This window comes from Saimiri boliviensis, chromosome 6 (assembly GCF_048565385.1).
Source record: "Saimiri boliviensis isolate mSaiBol1 chromosome 6, mSaiBol1.pri, whole genome shotgun sequence".
Taxonomy (NCBI): Eukaryota; Metazoa; Chordata; class Mammalia; order Primates; family Cebidae; genus Saimiri; species Saimiri boliviensis.
Window position 1 is genome coordinate 126,831,960 of NC_133454.1, and position 19,071 is coordinate 126,851,030.

At 47.6% G+C, this 19,071-nt stretch overlaps 1 long non-coding RNA gene across 2 annotated transcripts in view; it reads left to right on the top strand.

The window, feature by feature from the left end:
* Positions 1-1,068: 1,068 nt before the first annotated feature.
* Positions 1,069-19,071, top strand: part of LOC141584917 (uncharacterized) — a 21,209-nt gene continuing 3,206 nt past the window's right edge. Inside the window, exons 1-3 of one of the 2 annotated variants that reach the window (XR_012518213.1) lie at positions 1,069-1,476; positions 3,315-3,482; positions 17,216-19,071. The exon at positions 17,216-19,071 is cut by the window's right edge and continues 3,206 nt beyond it. This is a non-coding gene — a long non-coding RNA (uncharacterized LOC141584917). The remainder of the gene's footprint in view (positions 1,477-3,314; positions 3,483-17,215) is intronic. The other variant, XR_012518214.1, reaches the window with a different exon arrangement.

Below are 19,071 nucleotides of genomic sequence, written 5' to 3' on the forward strand. Positions count from 1 at the left end.
CAGTCTGGCCAACATGACAAAACCCCATCTCTACTAAAAAAAAAAATTACAAAAATTAGCCGGACGTGGTGGTGTGTGTCTGTAATCCCAGCTATTTGAGAAGCTGAGGCAGGAGAATTGCTTGAACCCGGGAGGCAGAGGTTGCAAGATGGGAGATGGCACCACTGCATTCCAGCCTTGGTGACAGAGGGTGACTCTGTCTCCAAAAAAAAAAAAAAAAAAGAACCCTATGTGTACACAAAGCTCACAGAAATTGCTAAAGGGTCAAAAAATAACGAAGAAGCATATAAAACGAAAAGTAAACTCACTCCCACTCTGTCTTCCAGTCCTTCATCCCACTCTGTCTTCCAGTCCTTCATCATGTCTACTCAGGCAATGACTGCAGCTGCCTTCGAGGCCCCTCCAGGTATCCCATACTTACGTAATCAAATATACTGGTATGTGTATTTTTACTTTTATTTTTGAGACAGAGTCTTTCTCTGTCGCCTAGGCTGGAGTGCAATGGCGTGATCTTGGCTTACTGCAACCTCTGCCTCCGGGGTTCAAGCGATTCTCCTGCCTCAGCCTCCTGAGTAGCTGGGATTAGAGGTGCCCACCACTGCACCTGGCTCTATTTTTAGTAGAGAAGGGGTTTCATCACATTGGACAGGCTGGTCTCGAACTCCTGACATTAGGTGATCCACCCGCCTCGGCCTCCCAAAGTGCAGAGATGACAGGCGTGAGCCACTGCGCCCGGCCAGATCCTAGGTTTCTAGATTCTCATTCTTTGCCTAGCTCGGGAGTGGGGAAGGTGGCTCCCGGGCAGTCAACTGACTGCACAGTTCCGCCCAAGGCAGGCCCTGGGTCCAGAAGTGCCCGGAGCTCGCGGGTGCGAGGATCCGGATGGCTGCTGCTCCCGGAGCCCGCTTTCAACTCCCACTGGGCAAAGGAGCCCCTCAGCAGCGCGACGGGTCGCCCAGCCCGGACCTGGAACACTCGCTGCACGACCGTGGCGCGCGCCCCTCCGGAACCAGCTCCCACAATCCGAGCGTCCTCCCTCCTCCCCGTCCGGCTCTGCCCAGTCTGGGGCGGGGCCTCAGAAGCGACCGCCCCCGCGCCAGCCACGGCAGCCCCTCGTTAGACCAACTTTTCAAACGGCAAAATCAACCGCGCTGAAGAGACTGTGCCTTCGTCTCCTCACTCCGTAACTTAGTTGCCTCAGAGAAACGATCTTTCAGACCTTCGCGGCCTCTCCTGCGCCCGCAGCGCCCTGGAGCGGGGCACCCGGACTTATCCACATCGACCGCGACGTTTGGGCGCCACCTTGTGTCAGTTCCGTTAGCCTCCATGGACAACCCGGAAACCACATTTCCCAGCGTGCCTAGCGCCTCTGAGCTGGCGCAAAGAGGGTTCCCTCGTTGCCATGGGAACCTCGCCCCTCCTTAGAGTCCCGACCTCTGGACTCCGCGAAGCGCGAACTTGTTGTTTCTTCCCGAGGTGCGCTGGGGCTGGGACCCGGTTTGCAGAAGGTCGGGGAGCGGGGGTCGGGGGGCGGCGTAGGGGGCTTGAGGAAAGGAGACCAAGCCGGCCTTGCCTCCGAGACCGGCGCTTCCAAGATCCTCGGCGGCGTCCCGGCGTCCACCCGCTCCTGAGGCCTCGGCGTTCTGAGGAGAGGCACTGGCGGGGCGACCCGGGTCCGCGAGGCCGGGGTCCGGCTGTGGCCCGCGAAGCCCCGCTCGCCTGCGCCAGCGTCTGCTCACTTCGAGCCCAGGGCCTGAGCGTGGCGGACAGGCACTCCCGGGCGCTGGCAGCCCGCGGGGAGGGTCCGCGTCGCAGGTGAACGCGGAGGTGGAATCCCGCGGGGCCGGGAGTGCGCCCGAGGCTGGCTCTGGCTCGGCCGCTGATGGATTCGGAACCCGGGAGGCCCCCAGGCGCTGGGGGCGTCAGTTCCCGGCTCTGCAGAACGGGGCTTGGAGTGGAATTCTGGTGCCCATGGCGATTCCGTTGCAGAGCAGGCCCTGGCTGTGTGTGACCCGCCGGTTCCGTCCTCCGTGGAAGGAGTCTGCAACAGCAGCCTCTTCTGAGCGTGCAGTATGTCACGCGCTACTGGCCTCATTGCTCCGTCTTGCACCCCAAGGGCGAGAAGGAAGAAGAGGACCTGAGAGGATCTGAGCAAGACTCTCAGCTTAGGATCTAGAGTCGGAGAAACTTGGGTGTCTGACTGTGGACAAAGTCAGCCTCAGCTTCTTTTTTTTTTTTTTTTTTTTTTTTTTTTTTGAGACGGAGTTTCGCTCTTGTTACCCAGGCTGGAGTGCAATGGCGCGATCTCGGCTCACCTCAACCTCCGCTCCCTGGGTTCAGGCAATTCTCCTGTCTCAGCCTCCTGAGTAGCTGGGATTACAGGCACGAGCCACCATGCCCAGCTAATTTTTTTGTATTTTTAGTAGAGACGGGGTTTCACCATGTTGACCAGGATGGTCTCGATCTCTTGACCTCGTGATCCACCCGCCTCGGCCTCCCAAAGTGCTGGGATTACAGGCTTGAGCCACCGCGCCCGGCCTGAAGTTGTTTTATTAGACTTACATATGTCTCAGAGCCATTCTTCTAGGGGAAGGAGGCGAATGGGCAAATCGTTATGGGCAAGGGCCATATTGTTGGCATCTTTAGTACAGTACCAGCTAATTGAGAGCCAAGGGAACAAGGTGCATAAATGGATAGGGGGTTTGTGAGCCTCTTTCCCTGGAGCTAAGGTGAAGAACCATGAGGGAAAGAAACTGAAGCATAGGATAATGTAGCAATCCTCAGGATCAGTGATAGCAGTGATGGATAGTCCCTTGACTCTTGTGTTCATTCTTGGCTTTTCTTTTTCTATGGCTCACTCCTTCCTAGGGAGGTTTCTCTCCCATCTGTGACCTAACTGGGAAGGGGAAACTATGTACACCATGCCAACAGATTGCCAAGGTCTGCAGCTGCTGCACAGGGAGGAAGCTGGCTTCAGCAGCACCATCTTCAGGCTGACTTCCAGGGCCCTGCCCTTCTCCAGTTCTGTCCAGGGCTGAACCTGCGCTAGGAGCTAGCCTTGAAGGACACCCCTTAGAGACGGGTGTCTAATGGCCTTGGATCATTAGAGGGGAGAACTAACTCAGGACCTGGGACGAAAGGAGAATGGCCTGAGGACAAGTCCTGTTTCAGTCATCAAAGGTCTTGATTCCCTGCTGGAATCTTCTGTTGCTCAGAAGGTGCAGTCATCCTCAGAACAAGGAAGCTGGGGAGAGATTAAGCAGGTGCAACCAGAGAGGAGATAGAGCACAACTGACTGTCTTTTTTGTCCCTAGATTTGGGAGGCTGGAGGACATCTGGGGGCCACAATGCTCCTTTTCCTAGAGACTCAACGCAAGGTGAGCCTTTACACCATCCTTCTGGCAGCCTGTGCTCCCACCTCAGAGAATGGTTCTTCCTTTTCATCCTTCTTTCCCAGTTCACTCCTACTCCACAGGCCACAGGTAAGAGCCTGCAGGGTGCATCAGGATTTCCTTACAGCTAAATGCCATGTGAAGCCCGAGGAACTCCAGGCCTGGTACTTGAGAAAAGGTTATGACAGCCCAGTGCCCACCACAGAGGCTTCTGTCTGCCTGCTTCAAGGGCATTATGGTCCTATACAATTCACTAAGTGCTGGCACTTACATGCGATCTCATTTAATCTCAACAGCTGTAAGGTCTTGTGTTGTGACTTTGGCTTTTCCACATGAGGGATCTGATTTCTTAGGTTGTAGGTCAAAGAACTGAATGATGCCACTGAGACCAGTGATCTTTCCACTGCCTCCATTATCACTGACAGGATGTCATCTGTCTCCTAGTGAGAGCACTGTCCTAGGAAAACCTGAAACTAGACCAAGACTCCTTTTTTCCCATTTCAGCTAGAATTTCCTGCCCATTTTCCTCAGTGTTCTATCCCAGCACAGCTTCTCCCCGTCATTGGACACATTTGATCCAAGTTTCTCAGTTTCATGCCCTCAGTGATGCTGACTTGTTCTCAGAGCAGTGGATCCCATCAGAGAGCTCGTGCTCTTCCCCTTGACTCTTCCAGGTGCACTCTCTCCCAGGTAGGCACCCTGGATAGCTGTGAGTCTTTGGGGAATTCTGTTTCCAGGTTAGAGAATCAGGAATAGGAAAAGTGTTCCCCCACTGGGTGGGGAAGGAAGTTAGCAAAAGTTTGCCTGATGGGATTGGCCTGGGTAGTAATGCTATACCCTATGCGACCCCATCTCATTGGCACCCCCAACAGAGCAGCTTAGTGAGCTATAGAGGTAAAGGTAGAAGGTGAGTGTGGCAGGGAAGGTGAAAGTCCAGGCTAAAGGCTAAAGCAGGACCCCACCTGCTGGCATAACTCAAGCCAGAGCCGTGGAGGTGAAGGTGGGAGACAGGTTTGGGTAAAGGAGTATGCCCCTGGGGAGAGGGAGCTGGTTATATGCGTCGTACATAATTGATCTTCACATGGCCTGAGAAGGCTTGGGGCTGATCTGGTTTGACCAGAACAGCAAACCTAGGCAGCGCACACTGCTCTGCAGCTCCTCTCTTGGTTTGGTGGACTAACTCCCATCCTTTCATGGTCCTTCTACCCTCTCCGGTGGCTCAGCTAGGTGCCTTCTCCAGCTCTGTCTGCCATCTGAGTGTTCCTATGCAAGGCTGAACTCTGCCTTCTCAGAATGTCCTCACTCCTGCCAAACCGCAGCTCTTATTTTCAACATAGAAATGAGAAATTGGGAGAGAAGCCAAGTGCCATGGGGCTAGAGTATGTGCTTTGGAGGCAACCAATGGAATAATTTTGGGGTCAATGGGATGCTGAGCTGATAAGCAGAGATCCTCCCTGCCCCTACTATGGTGGGTGGGGCTGTGTAGAGCAAGGCCTGTATACAACAAGATCCACAGGTGGTCCCCACTTGCCCACCTACCATCCTGCGCCAGGTTCACCCTCCACCTTGGCTCTGTTCATTCCTGTCTTCCCTCTTTCCCGCCTCTCCTCCCTCTAGGTAGTGCAAGCAGCAGCTGTTGACCACAAGGGCACATATGCTTGCCTTGCCTGTCTGCACTTGAGCTTCCTGCGGGTGCCCATCTTGGCCTGCATGTTGCAGGACTTGTGCTTCTGGGCAGATACCTCTGATTCTTCTCCTCTTTATGCAATTTTTTTTTTTTTTTTTTTTTTTTTTTTGACACAGAGTCTTGCTCTGTTGCCAGGTGCCAGGCTGGAGTGCAGTGGTGCAATCTTTGCTCACTGCAACCTCCGCCTCCCGGGTTCAAGCCATTCTCCTGCCTCAGCCTCCCGAATAGCTGGGACTATAGGAGCACGCCACCACACCCAGCTAATTTTTTTTGTATTTTAGTCGAGATGGGGTTTCACTATGTTGGCCAGGATGGTCTGATCTCTTGACCTCATGATCTGCCCTCCTCGGCCTCCCAAAGTGCTGGGATTACAGCCTTGAGACACTGTGCCCAGCCAATTCTTCTCCTCTTAAAGAGGAAAAAAGACTCAGATAAGAGAGGAGGTTAAGGAAAGACTTGGAACTATATGGAGGCCAGATAGGAACTAGGTTGAAGGGATGCTGTCAGAGAAGAACTGAAGGTTCCAGAAGCCCAGGCTAGCTGTAAGGACCTAATGGTCCCTGGGACTGGGTTGTGGGGCCAGATGAGGCTGGTCTGATGGAGGAACTGTCCTTGGAAGGAGAATTCTGTTTCTGGCTGGATGCTTGTTTGAGTACAAGGGACTGTGAAGGATCCGTTTTACAGGAAGCCTGGGATGAAACTAAACTCATTCTTTTTTCTTACGGCTCACCCCTGAGTCTTGAGCTTCAAACCAGCACCTCCTGCTGATTTTTCCGTTACTGCTAGTCTCCTATACCCAGGTGTAAACCTCAGGGTAACTCTGACTTTCCATATTTAATCAATTACCAGATTCCAATGGTTCTTCACGAAACAGTTGCCTTTTGCCCCCACTTTCTTCACCCAGCCCAAGTCCCTGTTTCCATGCCTCAGCTACTGTGGCAGCCTTCCAGCTGGCTATGCCCTTCAGTCTGTCCAGAGCATCTTCACTACATAAAAGTATTAATCACTTTGCATGTGTTATTCCTAAGCTAAATGCCTTTGGTGATGCTCTCCATTGCCTGCCACATACAATACAGACTCTCTATTTTCTTTTTTTTTTTTCTTTTTCTTTTTTTTTGAGACAGAGTCTCACTCTGTCACCCCAGCTGGAGTGCAGTGGCATGATCTCGGCTCACTGCAACTTCTACCTCCTGGGTTCAAGAGATTCTTCTGCCTCAGCCTCCCACGTAGCTGGGATTATAGGCACGTGCCACCGTGCCTGGCTAATTTTTGTATTTTTAGTAGAGACAGGGTTTCACCATGTTGGCCAAGCTGGTCTTGAACTCCTGATCTTGTCATCTGCTTGCCTCGGCCTCCCAAAGTGCTAGGATTACAGGCATAAGCCACTGTGCCTGGCCCAGACTCGATTCTTTTGCTAAAGGCCTTTATCAATCTGATGCCAGCCTACCTTTCTGGCTTTATCTCCCAGAACATCCTAGTATGTATCTTTCACTCTTATCAAACTAGACTACCGACTGTTTCTTGGAAACACTTTTTCCAGCTCTTCACCTTTCCCCATGCTTCTCTTTTCTGTCCGGGAGGGTCTCCTCCACCATTCATCTCTTCATTTAAAAAAAAAAATATATATATATATATATTTTTTTTTTTTTTTTTTTGAGACGGAGTTTTTTGCTCTTGTTACCCAGGCTGGAGTGCAATGGCGCGATCTCGGCTCACCGCAACCTCCGCCTGCTGGGTTCAGGCAATTCTCCTGCCTCAGCCTCCTGAGTAGCTGGGATTACAGGCACGTGCCACCATGCCCAGCTAATTTTTTTTTTTTTTTTTTGTATTTTTAGTAGAGACGGGGTTTCACCATGTTGACCAGGATGGTCTCGATCTCTCGACCTCGTGATCCACCCGCCTCGGCCTCCCAAAGTGCTGGGATTACAGGCTTGAGCCACCGTGCCTGGCCAGCTTTTCTTTCTTTATTTTATTTTTTAAAGAAAAGATTGCACCCAGCCAGTATTTTCTTTAAAAAAAAAAAAGGTCTGGGACTGAGTGTGGTGGCTCATGCCTGTAATCCCAACACTTTGGGAGGCTGAGGTGGGAGGATTGCTTGAGGCCAGGAGTTCAAAACTAGCCTGGGCAGCATAGTGAGATTCCCATCTCTACAAAAATATTTAAAAATTAGCCTGGGTTGGCCAGATGCGGAGGCTCATGCCTGTAATCCCAGCACTTTGGGAGGCCAAGGCAGGCGAGTCATGAGAACAGGAATTTGAGACCAGCCTGGCCAACATGGTGGAACCCTGTCTCTACTAAAAACACAAAAAATCAGCTAGGCGTAGTGGTGGGCAGCTGTAATCCCAGCTATTTGAGAGGCTGAGGCAGGAGAATGTCTTGAACCTGGGAGGCAGAGGTTACAGTGAGCTGACATCGTGCCACTGCACTCCAGCCTGGCAACAAAGCAAGACTCTGTCTCAAAAAAAAAAAAAAAAAGGTAATATGATTTTTAGGCCACGCATGGTAGCTCATGTCTGGAATCCCAGCACTTTTGAGAGTCTGAGGCAGGAAGAGCACTTGAGCCCAGGAGGTTGAGGCTACAGTGAGCAATGTTCTTGTGACTGCACTCTAGCCTCAGCAACAGAACAAGACACTATCTTAAAAAACCCAAAAATTGGCCCAGCGCGGTGGCTCAAGCCTGTAATCCCAGCACTTTGGGAGGCCGAGGCGGGTGGATCACAAGGTCGAGAGATCGAGACCAACCTGGTCAACATGGTGAAACCCTGTCTCTACTAAAAATACAAAAAGTTAGCTGGGCATGGTGGCACGTGCCTATAATCCCAGCTACTCGGGAGGCTGAGGCAGGAGAATTGCCTGAACCCAGGAGGTGGAGGTTGCGGTGAGCCGAGATCGCGCCATTGCACTCCAGCCTGGGTAACAAGAGCGAAACTCCGTCTCAAAAAAAAAAAAAAAAGAAAAAACCCAAAAATGAAAAATTAACTGGGCATAGTAGTGTGTGCCTATAGTGCTAATTACTAGGAGGCTGAGGCAAGAGGATGGCTTGAGCCCAGGAGTTTGAGAGGCTGCGGTGAGCCATGATTGTACCTCTGCACTCCAGCCTGGGTGACAGGGAGACATCATCTCTAAAAAACAACAAAAAATAAAAATGTGGTAAACTATACATAACATTTACTATTTTATCATTTTAAAGCAGGCGTCCCCAAACTACGGGCCCGCGGGCTGCATGCGGCCCCCTGAGGCCATTTATCCGGCCCCCCGCCGCACTTCAGGAAGGGGCACTTCTTTCATTGGTGGTCAGTGAGAGGAGCACAGTATGTGGCGGCCCTCCAATGGTCTGAGGGACAGTGAACTGGCCCCCTGTGTAAAAAGTTTGGGGACGTCTGTTTTAAAGTATATCATTGTGGCATTACTTACATTCACAATGTCGTGAAACCATCGACCACCATGCGTCTCCAGAACTTTTTCATCATTACAAACAGAAACTGTGTACCCATTGAATGATAGCTCTCCATTCCCCCTGTGTAACCTTGGTTCTGCTTTCTGTCTGTGAATTTGCCTCTTCTAATTACCTCATATAAGTTGAGACCTACGTTATTTGTCCTTTGATGTGTGGCTTCTTTCACTTAACGTAATATTTTTAGGGTTCAGCCATGATGTAGCACATGTTCAGAATTTCAGTCCTTTTTTAAGGCTGAGTAATACTCTCTTGTATGGATAGACCACTTTTGTTTATCCGTTCATCTGCTGATAGACATTTGGAGTGTTTTAGCCTTTGGATGTTGTGAGTATGCTGCCATGAACATTGGTTTACTAGTATTGGAGTCACAGCTTTCAGTTCTTTTGGGTACATACTAAGAGTGGAATTGCTAGATAATATGGCAATTCTGTTAACTTTCTGAGGAACTGCCACACTGTTTTACAAAGTGACCAAGAAATAAAAATGCGATATTATTAGCTGGACTGCAGATCATAATTACATTTCTCTAAATATCCGTATGTTTTCCATTACAGCTTTAAAAAATATCTGATTCAGGATTAGATGAGGGATCACTGATTGTATTTGGTTGCCATGTCTCTAGATTCTTCTTTAATTTAGAATAGTCTTCCTGTCATTTTGTTTTTCATCACATTGACATTTTTGAAAAGTCCAAGCTAGCTGTCCTGTGTATATCCTTCAGTTTGTGTGGATATACCACCACACCTGGCTGATTCCTTCAGTGGGTCTCTTCAAATGTTTCCTTATGATTAAATTCAGGGTAAGCTTTTATGCAAGAATGCTACCTAATACTACATAATAGTACAAGAATACTAAGTATATTGCATAACATGTTCTTTCTATTTGTTCCATTACTTTAGTCATATAATGTTGCTTTATCCCATTATTGATGATACTTTGTTTTATTTTTTATTTATGTATTTACTTATTTTTTTGAGACAGAGTTTCACTCTGTCACCCAGGCTAGAGTGCAGTGGCATGATTTCAGCTCATTGCAGCCTCCACCTCCCGGGCTCAAGTGATTCTCCTGCTTCAGCCTCCCTAGTTGCTGGGATTACAGGCATGCACCACCACACCCAGTTAATTTTTATATTTTTAGTAAGACAGGGTTTCGCCACGTTGGCTAGGCTAGTCTCAAACTCCTGACTTTAGGTGATCCGCCCACCTTGGCCTCCTAAAGTGCTAGGATTACAGGCGTGAGCCACTGTGCCCAGCCAATACTGAGTTTATTTACTCGGTTAAGATGGTATCTGCTAGATATCGCTATTGTAAAGGAACTCTTTTCCACATGTGAAAATAATTTGTTGGGTGGTAAATTGAGACTATGTGAATATCCTCTTCCCAAACAGTCTATCAGCCATTGGTTTTAGCATCAAGAATCCTTGCCTAAATTATTTATTTCATTGTGTTTTTAATTTAAATTTATTTGTTTATTTAATTTTAGAGACAGGGTCTTGCTATGTTGCCCAGGCTGGAGTGCAGTGACTATTCACAGGCGCAGCCAAGCAATCCTCCTAATAATACATAATATTTACAGATAGAATTTTTTTTTTTTTTTTTTTTTTTGGTGACAGAGTCTCACTCTGTCACCCAGGCTGAAGTGCAATGGCATGGTCTTGGCTCACTGAAACCTCCGCCTCCCCAGTACAAGCGATTCTTCTGCCCCAGCCTCCCAAGTAGCTGGGATCACAGGCATGCGCCACCACACCCGGCTAATCTTTGTATTTTTAGTAGAGATGGGGTTTCACTATGTTGGCCAGGCTGATATCGAACTCTTTTTTCTTTTTTTGAGACGGAGTTTCGCTCTTGTTACCCAGGATGGAGTGCAATGGCGCAATCTCGGCTCACCGCAACCTCCGCCTCCCGGGTTCAGGCAATTCTCCTGCCTCAGCCTCCCGAGTAGCTGGGATTACAGGCATGCGCCACCATGCCCAGCTAGTTTTTTGTATTTTTAGTAGAGATGGGGTTTCACCATGTTGACCAGGTTGGTCTCGATCTCTCGACCTTGTGATCCACCCACCTCGGCCTCCCAAAGTGCTGGGATTACAGGCTTGAGCCACCGCGCCCAGCGATATCGAACTCTTGACCTCGTCATCCACCTTCCTCAGCCTCCCAAAGTGCGGGATTATAGGCCGAGCCACCATGCCCGGCCTACAGGTAGAGTTTTACAGAAGGTGGTTTTTTCTTTTTTTTTGAGATGAAGGCTTGCTCTATCACCCAGGCTGGAGTGCCTGGCCTAGAAGGTGAGGTCTTTTAAGATGTGTTTAGATTGGGGGAGTGGGGGTAGGGGGTGATAAAAAAAAAAAAAAAAGATGTGTTTAGATCATGAAGGCTCCACCTTCATGAATGGATTAAAAACCACTATAGAGGCCGGGCGCGGTGGCTCAAGCCTGTAATCCCAGCACTTTGGGAGGCCGAGGCGGGTGGATCACGAAGTCAAGAGATCGAGACCATCCTGGTCAACATGGTGAAACCCCATCTCCACTAAAAATACAAAAAACTAGCTGGGCATGGTGGCGCGTGCCTGTAATCCCAGCTACTCAGGAGGCTGAGACAGGAGAATTGCCTGAGCCCAGGAGGTGGAGGTTGCGGTGAGCCGAGATCGCGCCATTGCACTCCAGCCTGGGTAACAAGAGCGAAACTCCGTCTCAAAAAAAAAAAAAAAACCACTATAGAGCCGGGCGCGGTGGCTCAAGCCTGTAATCTCAGCACTTTGGGAGGCCGAGGCGGGTGGATCACGAGGTCGAGAGATCGAGACCATCCTGGTCAACATGGTGAAACCCCGTCTCTACTAAAAATACAAAAAAATTAGCTGGGCATGTTGGCGCGTGCCTGTAATGCCAGCTACTCAGGAGGCTGAGGCAGGAGAATTGCTTGAACCCAGGAGGCGGAGGTTGCGGTGAGCTGAGATCGCACCATTGCACTCCAGCCTGGGTAACAAGAGCGAAACTCCGTCTCAAAAAAAAAAAAAAGAAAAACCACTATAAAGAGGGCTTGTGGGAGTGGGTTCACTCCCTCTTGACCTTCTGCTTTTCTGCCACCTGAAGACACAGAGTTCATTTTCTCTTGTTCTTCTGCCTTCTGCCATGCAAGGATGCAATCAGAAGACTTGACACTTTTGGAACTGTGAGAGAATAAATTTCTGTTATTTATAAATCATCCAGTCTCAGATACTCTGTTATAGCATCACATAACAGACTAAGACAGGTTGTCATAACATAGAACCACAGACTGGGTGGCTTAAACAACAGAAATTTATTGTCTCACAGTTCTGGAGGCCAGTAGTCTAGATCAAGGTCTTGACAGGGTTGATTCCTTCTGGGAGCCATGAGAAAAGGATCTGTTCTAGGTCTCTCCCCTCAGCTTATACATGGCTGTCTCCACATCATCTTTCCTCTGTATTTGTCTATGTCTGAATTTTCTCTAATGAGGACATCAGTCATAGTGGATTAGGGTCCACCCTAAGACTTCATTTTAATTTAAAACCTCTGTAGGCCAGGTTCAAGCGATTCTCCTACCTCAACCTCCCAAGTAGCTCGAACTGTAGGCATGTACCACCACACCTGGCTAATTTTTCTATTTTTAGAAGTCAGGATTTTGCCATGTTGGCAACTCGAACTCCTGAATACCTCAGGTAATCCACCTGCTTCAGCCTGCCAAAGTGCTGGGATTACAGATGTCAGCCACTGCACCTGGCCTATCACCTGGAGAGGCTGAGGTGGGCAGATCACTTGAGGTTAGGAATTCAAGATCAGCCTGACCAACATGGAGAAAACCCATCCCTACTAAAAAATACAAAAATTAGCCAAGTATGGTAGCAGGCACCTATAATCCCAGCTACTCAGGACCCTGAGGCAGGAGAATCGCTTGAACCCGAGAGGTAAATGTTGTAGTGAGCTGAGATCACCCTGCTGCACTCCAGCCTGAGTGACACAGCAAGACTCCAACTCAAAAAAAAAAAAAAAAAAAAAAAAAAGACCCCACCTTCTAACATTATGGCACTGGGGCCTGAGCTTCCAACACATGAATTTTGGGGGACACATTCAGACCATTGTACAACTCCAGCAAACTAATGTAGACTTATGCCCAACCATATGAACTACTTTAGCTGGGCAGAGTGGCTCGTGCCTATAATCTCAGCACTTTGGGAGGCTGAGGCGGGTGATTCACCTGAGGTCAGGAATTTGAGACCAGCCTGACCAACATGGAGAAACCCCATTTTTGTCATACTAAAATATACAAAATTAGCTGGGCATGGTGGCGCATGCCTGTAATCTCAGCTATTTGGGAAGCTGAGGCAGGAGAATTGCTTGAATCCGGGAGGCAGAGGTTGCGGTGAGCCAAGATTGCACCATTGCACTCCAGCCTGGGTAACAAGAGTGAAACTCTGTCTCAAAAAAAAAAAAAAAGCAAAAACAAAACCAAAATCTACTTTAAACATAAACAGTCCAATTTAACACTCCAACTAAAAGACAGCAGCGTGGGCAGCAGTGTGAGACCCTGTCTAAAAAAAAAAAAAAATCAAGATCCAACTACATAATATCTAAAATAAAAGAAATAGACAGTTAAGGCCAGGCACGGTGGCTAACGCCTGTAATCTCAGCACTTTGGGAGGCTGAGGTGAGCGGATCATGAGGTCATGAGATTGAGACCAGCCTGGCCAACATAGTGAAACCCTGTCTCTACTAAAACAAAAATTAGCTGGGTGTGGTGGCACACACCTATAGTTCTGGCTACTCAGGAGACTGAGTCAGGAGAATTGCTTGAACCTGGGAGGTGGAGGTTGCAGTGAGCTGAGACTGCCATTGCACTTCATCATGGGTGACAGAGTGAGACTCTATCTCAAAAAAAAAAAAGAAAAAAGAAATAGACAGTTGACCCTTGAACAGCATGAGATTGAGCTTCCTGGATCCACACAGGTTTTTTCAGTAAGTATATTGGAATATTAGTTGGAGATTTGCAACAATTTGAAAAGTGCACAGGTAAACCACATAGCCTAGAATATTGAAAAAATTAAGAAAAAGTTAAGTATGTCATGAATGCATAAAATATAGCTACTGGTCTATTTTATCACTTACTACAATGAACTGTAGATAAGTGTATTATAAGAAGTTAAAATTGGCTGGATGAGGTTGTTCCCACCTGTAATCAGAGCACTTTGGGAGGCTGAGATGGGAGGATCACTTGAGGCACATGCTTACAGTCATAACTACTCAGGAAGTTGAGGCAGGAGGATCACTTGAGCCCAGGAGTTTGAGGTTACAGTAAGCTATGATCATGCCACAGCACTCCAGCCTGGGCAACATAGCCACACCCTGTCTCTCCAAAAATTGTTTAAAAAATTAGCTGGGTAGGGCAGTGCACACCTGTAGTCCTTGTTACTTGGGAGATTGAGGTGAGAGAATCACTTGAGCCCAGGAGGTTAAGCTTGCAGTGACCCATGATCATGCCACTGCACTCCAGCCTGGGTGACAGAGGGAGACCCTGTCTCAAAAAAAAAAAGAAAAGAAAAAGAGAAATTGTGATGCATTATTAAATCATAACTGCATGAAATTAGTACATACTGTACTACTATAATTTTATAACTGCCTCCTGTTGCTATTGCAGTGAGTTCAGTTGTTTCAAGTATCCACTTAAAATGCTGTTTCACTAATTATCATTGCATGAGCAGTTTGTCTCTCTAGTAAATTGCTTATTGCCATAAAAAAAGGTGATCTCTCACAGTTCTCTTGGATTCTTCATTGTCTTGCGCAATGCCCTAAACCTAGAATTACAGCATAGGATCCATGTGAGTGCCACTACTCACGCTGGGAGCACTCCCAGGAAGCAGAGAAAAGTCATAACATTTCAATAAAAGCTGAATTGCTTGATATGTTCCATAGATTGAGGTCTGTAGCTATGGTTGCCCACTATTTCAAGATAAATGAATCCAGTGTAAGGACTATTGCAAAAAAAAAAAAAGAAAGAAAGAAAAAGAAATTCATGAAGCTATACCAGTAGATGTGAAAAACTTGCACTTTTTGCAAAATACTTTTTTTTTTTTTGAGGTGGAGTTTCACTCCTTTTTGCCCAGGTTGGAGTGCAATGGCACAATCTTGGCCCACTGCAGCCTCTGCCTCCTTGGTTCAAGCAATTCTCCTGCCTCAGACTCCAGTGTAGCTGGGATTGCAGGTGTGTACCACCATGCCTGGCTAATTTTGTACTTTTAGTAGAGATGGGATTTTGCCATGTTGGTCAGGCTGGTCATGAACTCCTGACCTCAGGTGATCTGCCCACCTTGGCCTCCCAAAGTGTTGGGATTACAGGCGTGAGCCACCATGCCTGGCCGTAAAATACCTTTTTATCTTATATTCAAAATGCAGCTTTTATGTGGGTGCAGGATTGCTGTAAGAACAGAACACATGTAGACTCTCATATGATTTGAGACAAAGTGAAGTCAGTATATGACAACTTAAAGTAAAAAGGAAGGTGAGGATCTAGCGCTAGAGAATTTAATGCCATCAAAGGATAGTTTGATAGTTTTAGAAAGAGGTTTGGCTTTAAAAATGTCAAGAGAGGGCCGGGCACGGTGGCTCAAGCCTGTAATCCCAGCACTTTGGGAGGCCGAGGCGGGTGGATCACAAGGTCAAGAGATCGAGACCATCCTGGTCAACATGGTGAAACCCCGTCTCTACTAAAAATACAAAAAAGTAGCTGGGCATGGTGGCACATGCCTGTAATCCAAGCTACTCGGGAGGCTGAGGCAGGAGAATTGCCTGAACCCAGGAGGCGGAGGTTGCGGTGAGCCGAGATTACGCCATTGCACTCCAGCCTGGGTAACAAGAGCGAAACTCCGTCTCAAAAAAAAAAAAAAAAAAAAAAATGTGAAGAGAGCCTGGGTGCAGTGACTCATGCCTGTAATCCTAGCACTTTGGGAGGCCAAGATGGGAGGACTGCTTAAGCCCAGAAGTTTGAGAGTAGCCTGTAAAACATGGCAAAACCCTATTTCTACTAAAAATTAGCCAGGCTTGGTGGCATGCACCTATAGTCCCAGCTACTTGAGAGGGTGAAGTGAGAGAATCACCTGAGCCCGAGAGGTTGAGGCTGCAGTGAGCCATGCTGGTACCACTGCACTCCAGCCTGGGTGACAGGAGTGAGATTCTGCCTCAAAAAAAAAGAAAAAAGGAAAAAAAAAAGGACAAGATAACAGGAAAAACAGCTTTTACCTACCAAGAGACGAAAGATGAATTCTGAGATGCCAATAAGAAAATAATTGAGGCCGGGTGCGGTGGCTCACACCTATAATCCCAGCACTGTGGGAGACTGAGGTGGGTCAGTTGCTCTAGTTCAGTTCAAGACTAGTCTAGGCAATATGGTGAAACCCCATCTTTACTAAAAGAAAATACAGGCCGGGCGCAGTGGCTCAAGCCTGTAATCCAAGCACTTTGGGAGGCCGAGGCAGGTGGATCACGAGGTCAAGAGATCGAGACCATCCTGGTCAGCTTGGTGAAACCCCGTCTCTACTAAAAATACAAAAAATTAGCTGGGCATGGTGGCGCGTGCCTGTAATCCCAGCTACTCGGGAGGCTGAGGCAGGAGAATTGCCTGAACCCAGGAGGCGGAGGTTGTGGTGAGCCGAGATCACGCCATTGCACTCCAGCCTGGGTAAGAGCAAAACTCCGTCTCAAAAAAAAAAAAAAAAAAAAAAAAATACAAAAAATTCGCCAGGTATGGTGGCAAATGCCTGTAGTCCCAGCTACTCAGGAGGCTGAGGTGGGAGGATCACCTGAGCCCAGAAGGTTGAGGCTACAGTAAGCTGTGATCATGCTATTGTACTCCAGCCTGGACAATGGGAGTGAGACCTTGTCTCAAAAAAAAAAAAAAAAAAAAAAAAAAAAAGAATTGAGGAGAAAAGGTATCTGCCTGAACTTTAATGTAGAAGAAAACAGAAAACCACAAAAGACCTTTATTAGTAAGGAAGAGAAGTGAGCAGTAGGATTTAAGGCAAGAAGAGATAGACCAACTCTCCTGTTTTGTGCAAATGCAGTCAGGTTTATGATAAAGGCTGCCCTTGTCTATAAATCTGCTAACCCCCAAGCTGAAGGGAATAGAGAAACACCAGCTGCCAATCTTTTGTTTGTATAACAAGAAAGCCTGGACAATGAAAACCCTTTTTCTGGATTGATTCCATTGATACTTTGTCCCTGAAGTCAGTATGTACCTTGACAGTAAGAGATTGCCTTTTTTCGTTGTTTTTTGAGATGGAATGTTGCTCTGTCGCTCAGGCTGGAGGGCAGTGGTGTGATCTTAGCTCACTACAGCCTCCAGCTACTGGGTTCAAATGATTCTTCTGTCTCAGCTTCCTGAGTAGCTGGGATTACAGGTGTCTGCCACCACTCTTGGCTGATTTTTATATTTTTAGTAGAAACACGGTTTCACCATGTTGGCTAGGCTGGTCTGGACCCCTGACCTCAAGTGATCCACCCGCCTCGGCCTCCCGAAGTACTGGGATTACAGGTGTGAGCCACCACACCTGGCCTGGGATTGCCTTTTAAAATTCTCTTGTTATTGGACAATGCCCTTGGCCTTGAACCCCATCAGTTCAGTACTGAAGGTGTCAAAGTGGTCTACTTGTTTCCAAACACATTGTTTCTAATTCAGCCTCTAGATCGAGGGATCATAAGGACATTAAAGGCTCATTACACATACAGATGGCACTCTATTGAAAGGACTGTCAACTCTACAGAAGAGAACCCTGATAGAACATCATGAAAGTCTGCAAGGATTATGCCATTGAAGATGCCATCATTGTTATGGAAAAAGCCATGAAAGCCATCAAGCCTGAAACAATAAATTCTTACCGGAGAATACTGTGTCCAGATGTCATGTACAATTTCACCGGATTTATGATAAAGCCAAGCTAGGAAATCATGAAAAAGATTGTGAATATGGCAAAAAAGATGGGGATGAAGGGTTTGATAGGGATCTCAGAGAAATTTAAGAGCTTAATAGACACCACACCAGACGAGTTAATAGAAGATGACTCAATAGAGATGAGTGCTTCTGAACCTGTGCCAGATAAAGATGTAGAAGCAGCAGTGGCAGAAAGTAAATGAACTGAGACAATCTAGAAGGAGGATTCTGATTATTCAAGACCACTTTTGACATTATTTTATGACATGGACCCTTCTGTGATGCAGGCACTGAAACTAAAGCAAATAGCAGAAGGAGGATTAATACTGTATAGCAGGGGTCCCCAACCCCCAGGCCATCGGAACCAGGCCATACAGCAGGAGGTGAGTGATGGGTGACCAAGTGAACATAAGCTTCATCTGCATCCCCACAAGCTTCATCTGCATCCCCATCGCTTGCATTACTGCATAAGCACCACCTCTTTTCAGCTCATAGGAGAGTGAACCCCATTGTGAACTGTGCATGTGAGGGATTTAGGTTGCCAGCTCCTTATGAGAATCTAATGCCTGAATCTGTCACTGTCTTCTGTCACCCCAGAAGGGACCATCTAGTTGCAAGAAAAGCTCAGGGCTCCCACTGATTCCACATTATGTTGAGTTGTATAATTATTTCATTATATATTACAATATAATAATAATAGAAATAAAGCACACAATACATATAAAGTGCTTGAATCATCCTGAAACCACCGCCTCAACCGCCTCTATGGGAAAAAAAGTCTTCCATAAAACCAGTCCCTGGTGCCAAAAAGGTTGGGACTGCTGCTATTTAGAAACATTTTTAGAGAAGTAGAAGTTACAATGTATTTCCTGCCTCTCCTGCCTCCCCTTCTACCTCTTTTGCCTCTGCTGCCCCTGAGATAGCAAGACCAACCATTCCTCTTCCTCCTCTTCCTCAGCCTACTCAACGTGAAGGTGATGAAGATAAAGACCTTTATGACGAGTAGTAAATATGCTTCCTCTTATGATTTTTTTCTTTTCTTTTTTTGAGACAAGGTTTCACTCTCACCCAGGCTGGAGCATAGTGGTACAATCTCAGCTCACTGCACCTCAGCCTCCTGGGCTCCCAGGCTCAAAGGATCTTCCCTCAACACCCCATCTCCAGCTGGGCATGGTGGTTCATACCGATAATCCCAGCATATTTGGGAGATATGCTGGGATTTTTGGAGGCTGAGATGGTTGGATTACCTGAGGTCAGGAGTTTGAGACCAGCCTGGCCAACACGGTGAAACCCCATCTCTACTAAAACTACAAAAATTAGCTGGACATGGTTGCGTGTGCCTATAATTTCAGCTATTTGGGAGACTGAGGCAGGAGAATTGCTTGAACCCTGAAGGCAGAGGTGAGCCAAGGTAGTGAGCCAAGATCATGCCACTACACTTTAGTCTGGGCCACAGAGCAAGACTCTGTCTAAAAAAAAAAAAAAAAAGCCGGGCGCGGTGGCTCAAGCCTGTAATCCCAGCACTTTGGGAGGCTGAGGCGGGTGGATCACGAGGTCAAGAGATCGAGACCATCCTGGTCAACATGGTGGAACCCCGTCTCTAC